General features: G+C 40.0%; 1 protein-coding gene across 1 annotated transcript in view; it reads right to left on the bottom strand.

Moving 5' to 3' along the window:
- Positions 1 to 3,175: 3,175 nt before the first annotated feature.
- LOC123520369 (DNA-binding protein K10-like) overlaps positions 3,176 to 10,636 on the bottom strand; it is a 28,101-nt gene continuing 20,640 nt past the window's right edge. Inside the window, exon 2 of the mRNA XM_045282617.1 lies at positions 3,176 to 6,177. The gene's annotated coding sequence lies outside the window, so the exon portion shown is untranslated. The remainder of the gene's footprint in view (positions 6,178 to 10,636) is intronic.

Below are 10,636 nucleotides of genomic sequence, written 5' to 3'. Positions count from 1 at the left end.
TATTTGTTTTTCAATTTCATTGTGTTTCTGTTTATATCCCCATGCTGTAAAACAGGACAGCCAAGACAAGATGTCTCCATTCATACTTTAACATTTGGAAGTATTTCCTCTCAGGGTTTAGGCCTATGTGAAGCGAGAAATCCACTATATATATATATATATATATATATATATATATATATATATATATATATATATATATATATATATATATATATATATATATGCTCCTGCCCCAACCTTGTGTAAAAAATATTTTTAGGAATGTATTATTAAATTGTCCTTAAACTTCATTGCAGACTGCTGCCCCACAGGTCCTTGGCTTCACAGGCTGTTAGGGAAACAGATAGTACTGCAGAATACTGATGGAGTCCATGGTTATAACTGATTACCTTCATTAGTCTAGCAGAAAAAAAAAAATAAATAAATAAATAAAAAAAAAAAAAACGAAGGTAATCAGTTATAACTATGGACTCCATCAGTATTCTGCAGTACTATCTGTTTCCCTAACAGCCTGTGAAGCCAAGGACCTGTGGGGCAGCAGTCTGCAATGAAGTTTAAGGACAATTTAATAATACATTCCTAAAAATATTTTTTACACAAGGTTGGGGCAGGAGCATATAGTTACTTTCTCTCCTTTAAAAGAATCACACATACCATTATTTTTCAGCATTTGCATAAACTGGATATTGGGTTCAATGGCAGACAAAATGCCAGGGTCAATGTCCTGGACTTGTGCAGGTGACACAAATCTTTATTGATTCAGTGAAGGCTCTGGAAGTATGTAATGTATTTGATGAGGGAAGATTTCTGACTTAAGGTCCTCTAAGCCATGACTCCTGGTAGTTATTTTGGATGTTTGTCTGACTGAATTCTGTACAAGATATACAAGATACTCTACAAGAGTTGCCTTGAATAGAGAGACATCTTGGACTGACACAACACTTTTAAGGAAGGAGTGAGTTCACCATGTCTAAATTCTTCTTTCTGATGTTTGCATGAGAATGAATGGAGAAAATTCTGTACTGCTGACCATATATGAGTGACTGGTGGGCTTGGAAATACACACTTAATCCAGCTTTAATGAGCAACCACTCACTATGAAAGACTTGCCTAAATTTAATCATGGTAAGGCAAAGTAGCCTTCCTTCTTGCACATTAAATGAGACAAGAGTCTCTATGCACTCCTGGTAAGGGTGATTTGATGTATCATTTACCTTTCTGCTCCATCTTTCTACTTCTCTAAGCAGCTTCAGATCACCTACACATCCTGTATTCCACACCAATGAGGAACACTCAGGACTAGTGTTGTGTGTGTAGTGTTGAGCAGTGACATAAAAAAAAACTGCAAATGACTCGATATTTAAAATGAGGAAGACTTAAGTCTTGGCCATTATGTCGTTAACAAAAAATATAGCTGCATTCATGGTGACTTGATGGATCCTTCCTAGAGTTACTCTGTGTGTGTGTGTGTGTGTGTGTGTGTGATGACTCACTACAAGAAACCCATAAGAACAAAGTTGATGGAAGTATTATATCCCATTCCCATCTTTTACTCCATTTAATTTCATCCTATTTATTAATCACATACAATAATTCAGGTTCAGTAATTGTTATTCTGACAAGAAAGCCTCTTCCATAAAGCAAAGCCTGTATGATAAGAACATGAAAATAAGGGAAGCTGCAAGAGGCTGTCAGGCCTACATGTAGCAGTCCCTGTATGAGCCAAGCTACTGAATTCCATCTATCATCCCCATCCATAAATTTGTCTAATCTTCCTTTAAAGATCTTATTGACTCAGCCCTAACAACATGATTCCTGAGTCCATTCCATTCATTAACTATGTTAGAGAACCAGTTCCTTCCCATTTTTTTCCTAAACTTGAATTTCTAAGTTAAGTCCATTATTTCTGGTTTTATCCTGGCTACAGATCCTAAGAAGTTTGCTCATGTCCCCTTTGTTATAACCTGTATACCACTTAAATACTTCTGTATCCTATATCCTATATCCTTCCTATAATGTGAGAACCAGAACTATATCTCATAATCTAGATGTGGTTTGACCAGCACCAAATACAATTTTAGTATTTCTTCACAGCCTCTGCTTTTAACACTACTAAAAATTAATCCTAGTATCCTATTTACCTTATTTCTAGCCTCTGTATTGCTTTCTTAGACCAAGAGCAGAGCTAACTGTAAATCCTAAATATTTTTTTATATTATTAACTCACCAGGGTCTTGTTGTTTATCGTGTACTTATTGTGTGGATTTCTTCTACCTACACTAAGTACTTTGCATTTGTTAATGTTGAACTGCATTTCCCATCTGTCTGTCCATTTGTTCATCCTATCTGTATCTGCCTACAAGATGATGGCATCTGAATCTGACCTAATTAATCTACCTATCTTCCAATCACCTGCAAATTTACTAATATTTATCACTACTAATTCCACTATCCAAATCATTAATGTGTTAGAAATAAGAGTGGCCCTAAAACTTATCCCTGCGGCATCCCACTAATTACAGATAATGCAAATTCACTAACTCCAATTGAGAGTAGCATTTGTGCAATCATCAGCTTAGAGTTCACCTTGGTTTTAGTGAAGTTGGTCAAGCTAACAAAATGAAACCAAACAACTGAACTAGATTTCTTTTCTTTCCCGTTATGATCTGCTGGGCACGTTTACCTTGACTGGTGTACTAATGAAGCTTCCTTTGAAGACAGCTTTTTGGACAATACACAAGATGGGGGTAAAGCCAACCTGAACTGTGACCACTCTTCGATCAGTTGAGAAGTCTCGATGCTTCATTTAAATGTTTCATCCACAGGGATCTGACCTGGGACAGCCGTTTTCTTATAGTTAAAGATCAATAACACACCTTGGCATACTTCTTTGCAGACGACACAAGAAGACTTCAGGAGGAAATAAACTAAAGACCTAAAGAAAATTCCACGCTGAAGTAGTCCATATAGCATTCCTCCTACGATATCATACAAACACCATTATTAGATAATGTACAAACATCTGAGAGAGAGAGAGAGAGAGAGAGAGAGAGAGAATTTTCGTGGTTATAATTGCTTACATTTATGTTCCGCAACATATACACCTAAGTTACTGAAATGAAGTAACGATCAGTACAAAGGGACGAAAGAGGTAGTGCCAAACGCGGGGAAGTTATGGTTCATACAGTTTATTCCCTACAGTTATACACTGGCTGTACATATTATTATTCTCTGGCACCAGTCGCTGTCATATCAACTAAAGTATATCATCATCATCATCATCATCATCAGTATTAGCTGAAGGGACGACCCATGCTGTACAAGATGGGAGTGTGAAGCCCCTACTAACCTATCATTGCTGCTGTCCTGCCGCCTCGGGTACATACTACAGTGAACATCTGTCCACCGCTTGGCTGACCTGCTATGTAATCGTTATACATACAGACATTCCTAAGTTCTAGACTGGATGTTATAACTTCGAATACTAAACTTCTTTGGGATGATGATAACAGAGTTGCACTACAACATAATCACACACTGATTTAGAGTTAATATGGAAATGTGTTTACCTAAAACAGAACCTTAAAATACGTATTGTTCCAAGGTGAAGCAGTGAGTGGCGGCAGTAATCAGCAACAGGAGTAAGTGGCACGTGTGTGGACATCACTAGTAAGGGCTTCACGACTCCTCCGTATGTCCTAACCTAACTAATGAGCTGCATCACGAGAGGGGGATAATAAACTAGACCAATCACTCCACACTTCATACACTCATTCACCTCACACTCCAAGGCGCCACGTGACCCTTTGTGGCGCCCTGACACAATTCATTCTTCTGTAACCACTTTTCCTTTTGATTTCTTGTCTTGTTATTCCTGCTCCTCCTCCTCCTCCGGCGCCATTGTAAGTTGGCTGTGACGCCTTATTCGTTAATTATGATTATTTTATTATTATTATTCTTTCTGGTTCCCGTCCGTCATGCCATATATTACTAGTGGACAGGTGGCCATGCTAGCAGAAGTTTGTGAATCCCTGCCTGGCTTGGCGAGGCAGGGAACGTCAAGGCAAGATCTACTCATGTTCATTCCTCCCACCAGTATTGCGTGAATGAACAGTGGAGGGTACATGTATCATGGGCCCACTATGTATGCTCTTGTGAGTAACACACACACACACACACACACACACACACACACACACACACTACGTAAGTATATAAAAATAGCACATGTAGAGGACAACAGAGACACAAGCGGTTGTTCCCCAGTGCGTCACAGATGTGTTAACAGCACGGGAGTCAACACTTGATCACCAACGTTATCTCAATATATATATATATATATATATATATATATATATATATATATATATATATATATATATATATATATATATATTTATTCATTTATTTATAGTATTTAAAGTGTGTTAAATTCAACAAGTGAAGAAGTACTTGACCGAATAACTGAGTTGTGTATACAGGTTAAGATAAATCCTTAGTTCAATACAAACTTAGACTTTTATATACAGACGAAACATGAAGGCGTTTCTCACACGCTCGAGGTAAGACAGTGCTGCTAAGATATGTATGTATATAAGACGAGTAGTAATAAATATACAACTGGGTAAGAACACACCTGCTGCATCCTCCGCTGGGGAAGAGAAAGACGCCAGACGAAGGAAGAAGAATACAGTAAAAAATATATTTCCGGTCGTGTGTACAGTTGGATCATTGCATTGCCAACGTTTTCTGCTGCCCGTCCTTCCGAAACTTATTTATTATTTCTTTTAACTCCATGAGCGCCACTTGCTCTTACAACTGTTGCTGCGTTTTACATCAATCATTCACAAAATCATTGGCCTTTCTCACTGCAAACAAGGAGAGAGTTCCAGCAGACCACCTAAGCAAGCAGCATAACACCTCACAGCATTACACGCCACCTCTCAGCTGCACCAAGTTTGCAGGATGGATGGAAGATGGAAGGATAGTATTGATGAGCTTTCTTTGACATTATGCAAATTATGAAAAATGAAGTCAGGTTATTTTAATGGACAAGGGATATCACTAATTATACGAGTAATTAGAAAAGCCAGTCATGTTATGCTTGGAAGACTGATGGCTGTATAAGGAAGACCGTTGTGTCCGGCTGTCAGTGGTGGAAGGGAGGCAAAGGCAGAACACAGGATGTCCACCAACATAACCTGAATACATTACTATTGTTATTGTCTGCATGCTGCTCCATCCGCCATGGCACAAAATGCATCGCGCTGTCCGCCTTGCTTTTGTTGTCACCTTCATACACAAACTGTCAAATCAATTTACTCTACTTTTTTCGGGAAATTGAGATGACGCAAAGGTCTCGTTTCCTGTATTTCCATATCAATAACAGGAAAATTAAGTCAAATAATTGACCGCCCGAGTCTTAGACATGAGTCATATCACGTGATGAAGAATTCATTGAAGCAAACATTAAGAAATCGCCGATAAAACGACTTGATCAGTTTGTCGGTGAGGGTGACGTCAGGTGAACAGGGAACTGGTCAAAACATACAAAAATAATTTGATATCTAATAAAAATTCCGCTTAACTAACTACATTTTCTCTAAAGTTATTCTTTTCTTGCCTTCCATCTATACGCTCACACTTATCAATTGGTGAGTGAGTCAGTACCAAGCAGTGACACCGTCCAAAGTGTTCACACCCTTCCCCTCCCTCCTTCCGCCCCCACTTCCCTCCTACACGGCGGATCTGCACTTTGCTCCGCCTCTTCCCTCACTCCTTCCTCGCAATGTCCTGCTCACGGCGTCATATGACATCCGTGTTGCGGCACACAGTTTTCAATCAATCAATCAATCCCTGTCATCTGAGACAAAATGCATGGGACATTCTTCTTTCTGTTACTTTCTTCCTATTTTTGGTAGTCTCTAAAATGAAATAACAAAAAAGCTGATACTACTCGCTCCATAATAATAATAATAATAATAATAATAATAATAATAATAACAATGATTTCGCGGAAGACTAGGTGAGGGGACGGGGTAGGGACGAGGTGACGAAGACCAGGGACGCCTCAAGGTGATCATAGGGCGGTGGTGGTGGTGGTGACGGTGGCGGTGGCGGTGGCGGTGGCGGTGGTGGTGGTGGTAGTGGAGGCGGTGATGTTACATTGAGATTCTGCAAAGATAGTAGAAATACACAATACATTAGTTGCTTTTGTGATAAGTAATGAATATCTGCAATGTAAATATACTGTATGTATATAGATACAATAATTTGTATGAAAAAAACATTATGCATGTATGTATGTATGTATGTATGTATAGATGTTTAATAATGAACATTTTGAAAGTCAACAGGATTGAAAATAAAAATGATAGATGATGCTGAAACACACACACACACACACACACACACACACACACACACACACACACACACACACACACACACACACACACACACATTACAAACACTTACATTTACGAGTAAGTTTCACCCAGAGAGAGAGAGAGAGAGAGAGAGAGAGATTAAATCTTAATTCCAGGGATCAAGATGTTTTAAAACGTAATCACATTGCTGCTGCTTGTACTAGTAGTAGTAGTAGTAGTAGTAGTAGTAGTAGTAGTAGTAGTAGTAGTAGTAGTAGCAACAGTAGTAGTAGTAGTAGTAGTAGTAGTAGTAGTAGTAGTAGTAGTAGTAGTAGTAGTAGTAGAAGAAGTAGTAGAAGTAGTAGCAATAATAGCAGTAACAGTAGTACTTCATGATGTTGTTGTTAGTACAAGTTATGGTATCAGCAAGGGCGGCATGTACCCCTCAGTGAATACCCGCTTCGGACGGGCGTCAGAAATGTTGTTTGGACGTGTTTTTCACACACACACACACACACACACACACACACACACACACACACACACACACACACACACACACAAGGTATCTACGTATCATGCTAAGATTTTTTTCCTCCTCCTCCTCCTCCTTCTTCTAGATTGAAGTGTCTCAAGGTTGGTGGTACGTGAGACACAAATACTTCGAATAACTTTGCGTCGTTCATTGCAGCTTTCCGGCATTTGACGCTCGGTACTGACGAAGAGTAGGAACTGTCGAGCTGTTATAACTTACTATTTCCTTTTCTTTTTTCTGTTTCTACATTCACAATATTCATTCTAGTGGGAGCAGGAGACGACGATTATGACATTTATTTATATATTTATAATTTTAGTCCTTGTGTTCATTTTGCTTTAACGGTTTACACTTTTAGAAGACGACAACAACAACAACAACAGCAACACCCCGCCGACTGCCTGATGTGGTGTATAATCTCGCTGGTGTCCCTGGTCTGGATATGGCGAGCAACCAAACTTCGCCTTCCAAATTCGGTCAAACGGGAAACTGTTAGTTGGTATAAGGCATCACTAACTCCTGATTGCTGCATACTTACATTCTTTATCATTTTCATTCTCCTTCGTGCATATTCTTTTGTTATCGTTGCTTTTGTGTTTGTGAATATGGTCAAGCGAGAAACTATAGTTGTTGTAAGGCATCACTATTTTTTTCTAATTCATGATTGCTGATTGCTCAGAATTTTTTGTCCTTTTTATTCTCCTTCGTGCACTTTTTTTGTTGTCGTTGTTGTTGCTTTTGTGTTCATGAATATGGTGAAACGAGAAACTATAGTTGGTATAAGGCATCACGATTTTTTCTTCTATAACTCTTGATTGCTGCATACTTACATTTTTTTATCCTTTTTGTTCTCCTTCGTGCATTTTTTTTTTTTATTGTCGTTGTCGTTGTTTTGTGTCTATGAGGTCCAAGTCCAACATTCTGTATAATATTGTCCCCCCCCAATGCTGGATAACGAAGCATAATTTTCTTCCTTATTTCTATCGTTTGCCGTCTATGTCACGTTATTCCAGCAAAATATATATGGTTTGTATCCTGTAAAGTTACAAAATAGCCTTGAATTGACTATTGGCGGCGTCTTGCAGTGGAAAATACTGTCGCTTTCATTTTTTCTTCTTGATGATAGTTACAATTTAACAAGATTTCTGCACCATAGATAAGAAATTCACCCTTAGTAACAAAACCAAGGAAGCTGCAGGAAGCCGTCATGCCTACACGTCTACACCTAACTAAACGTCTCTGTGACCTTTGGAAATACGCCTTAAAGCTCTTCAAAATACGGTCTCTTCTTTTTAACTTAGAAAACTCACAAATATCATCAACGGTAACTGGAAAACAAATGCAGCTCTTCTGGTGACTGAAACCTCGACAACCATTCTTATATGATACCCGCGTGCATTACCTTTATTGACCATCACCGTGTTGACTTTATGGAAAAAAAAAAAAAAACAGAAACATTATGAATTGACGGTATATTCTGCTTTTATTTTTGTTTTTATGTACGAGGGGCACTGGCCAAGGGCAACAAAAAACAGACAAGAAAGAGAGAGTAAAAGAAAAAAAAAAAAAAAACTACTGAGGTGCCCAAAAAATCGAACGTGTCATCCAAAATTGCAAAATGACAGAGAGAGAGAGAGAGAGAGAGAGAGAGAGAGAGAGAGAGAGAGAGGTATCAACTAGATCTCACCTCCTCGATTAGTTTAGCCATCCCTCAAAACACGCACTTACCCCTCTCAAGAAAGCAAGTTTTCAGCACCTCCACGCTCCTCAACTCGCTCTGCATCTAAGAATCTTAATTACGTACCAAATATGAAGCTTTAGTTTTGGGAAAACACACACAAAGCTTGCAATGATAAACTTGAGATGAATCCTTTGATATGAATTCCATGGTCCCATTGGTGTGGCAAGATCAGAGATGAAAAAAACCAAACACAGGTGACTTCTATCCCTCAATATCCACCAGTTTAAGGGTTAACGGAACTCAAGGTAAACTCCCTCCCTCCCTCCCTCTCTCCTACCCTCCCTCCCACTCTCACCTCCACCTATCCACCCTCCATCTCTCTCTCTCTCTCTCTCTCTCTCTCTCTCTCTCTCTCTCTCTCTCTCCAGTACCTCCAGCTCCTCCCTCTCTGTGCCTCCTTCTACTACCATCTGCCAGTTTATCCTTCTCCTCTGCGTCTTCGCTTTTCTCTCCCTGTAATACTCAATTTCTTGTATTAAATGGTGTGTTTGTGTCTATGTGTGTTGAATAGCAGTGTTTTGTTAAGGTGTCTATTTTCCGTACTTGTTAAAAATTATTCTCTCTCTCTCTCTCTCTCTCTCTCTCTCTCTCTCTCTCTCTCTCTCTCTCTCTCTCTCTCTCTCTCGCTTCTTCACACTACTATCATCTCTTTCCACCTCGTTGTTCCCTCCCTCCCTTCTTCCTCCCTCCTCCTCCTCCTCCTACTCCTTCTCTTCCTTCTCCACCGTTCACCTCTCTATCCAAACTTTTTCTTTTCTTTTCTTTTCTGGAGAAGAATTTTCATCTCATATGGTTGTGTGTGTGTGTGTGTGTGTGTGTGTGTGTGTGTGTGTGTGTGTGTGTGTGTGTGTGTGTGTGTGTGTGTGTGTAGAGAAATTTCATCGGTAGTCTTCACGCTCAGATTCTCACACACACACACACACACACACACACACACACACATCCGGTGTGTGTGTGTGTGTGTGTGTGTGTGTGTGTGTGTGTGTGTGTCCTCTGGCTTCACAAGCCAGAGGACCGGGTTTCGATTCCCCGGCCGGGTGGAGATATTTGGGTGTGTCTCCTTTCACGTGTAGCCCCTGTTTACCTAGCAGTGAGGTACGGGATGTAAATCGAGGAGTTGTGACCTTGTTGTCCCGGTGTGTGGTGTGTGCCTGGTCTCAGGCCCATCCGAAGATCGGAAATAATGAGCTCTGAGCTCGTTCCGTAGGGTAACGTCTGGCTGTCTCGTCAGAGACTGCAGCAGATCAAACAGTGAAACACACACACACACACACAAATTAGCGGTGGTAAAGAGAGGTGGGTTGCATTGCAGGATTCCTTGGATGACCTCGAGGTCGAAGGTCACGTCTCAGGGAGGGATGAGAAGGGTGAGGGGGTGAGAAGAAGGAGGGTAAGGAAGGGGGGGCGTCATTAGGGGCAATTATTGGTGGTGAAAATACTAATTGTGCAACGGTGATGAAATTTTGGCTCAAGACGAGAGAGAGAGAGAGAGAGAGAGAGAGAGAGAGAGAGAGAGAGAGAGAGAGAGATGTAAAGAGACTAACATCTCAAAATTTAAATAAAAAACTGAAACAAACTAACAACAATGAAATGCAACAAAATGAAATTAAACAAAACGAGAAAAAAATATTAAGAACAAAATAAAAAGCAACGAAAACGAAATAAACCAGTTAGAGAGAGAGAGAGAGAGAGAGAGAGAGAGAGAGAGAGAGAGAGAGAGAGAGAGAAGAGGGGAGTAGGACCAGGAAGCTCGGCGCCCTTGGTATTTTATCCAGTTAAGGCAGTGAGTACTAAGGGCAGGAGGAGGCAGGTGACGTGTGCCTGGGTCGGGTGGGAGGGAGAGTGGCGGGGAGGAGGTGTGGAGAAGGAAGACGAGGAGAACGGAGAAAAAAGAAAAAAAATAGCCAAGGTGACATTCTTGACTGAGGAAATATAATAGAAGACTTAATAGAAGTAAACATTATCAGGGTTCCTACACACACACACACA

Source organism: Portunus trituberculatus, chromosome 46 (assembly GCF_017591435.1).
Source record: "Portunus trituberculatus isolate SZX2019 chromosome 46, ASM1759143v1, whole genome shotgun sequence".
In the NCBI taxonomy this organism is placed as follows: domain Eukaryota; kingdom Metazoa; phylum Arthropoda; class Malacostraca; order Decapoda; family Portunidae; genus Portunus; species Portunus trituberculatus.
Note: the sequence above shows the minus strand (reverse complement) of the source record. Positions and strands in the feature narration are given on the sequence as shown.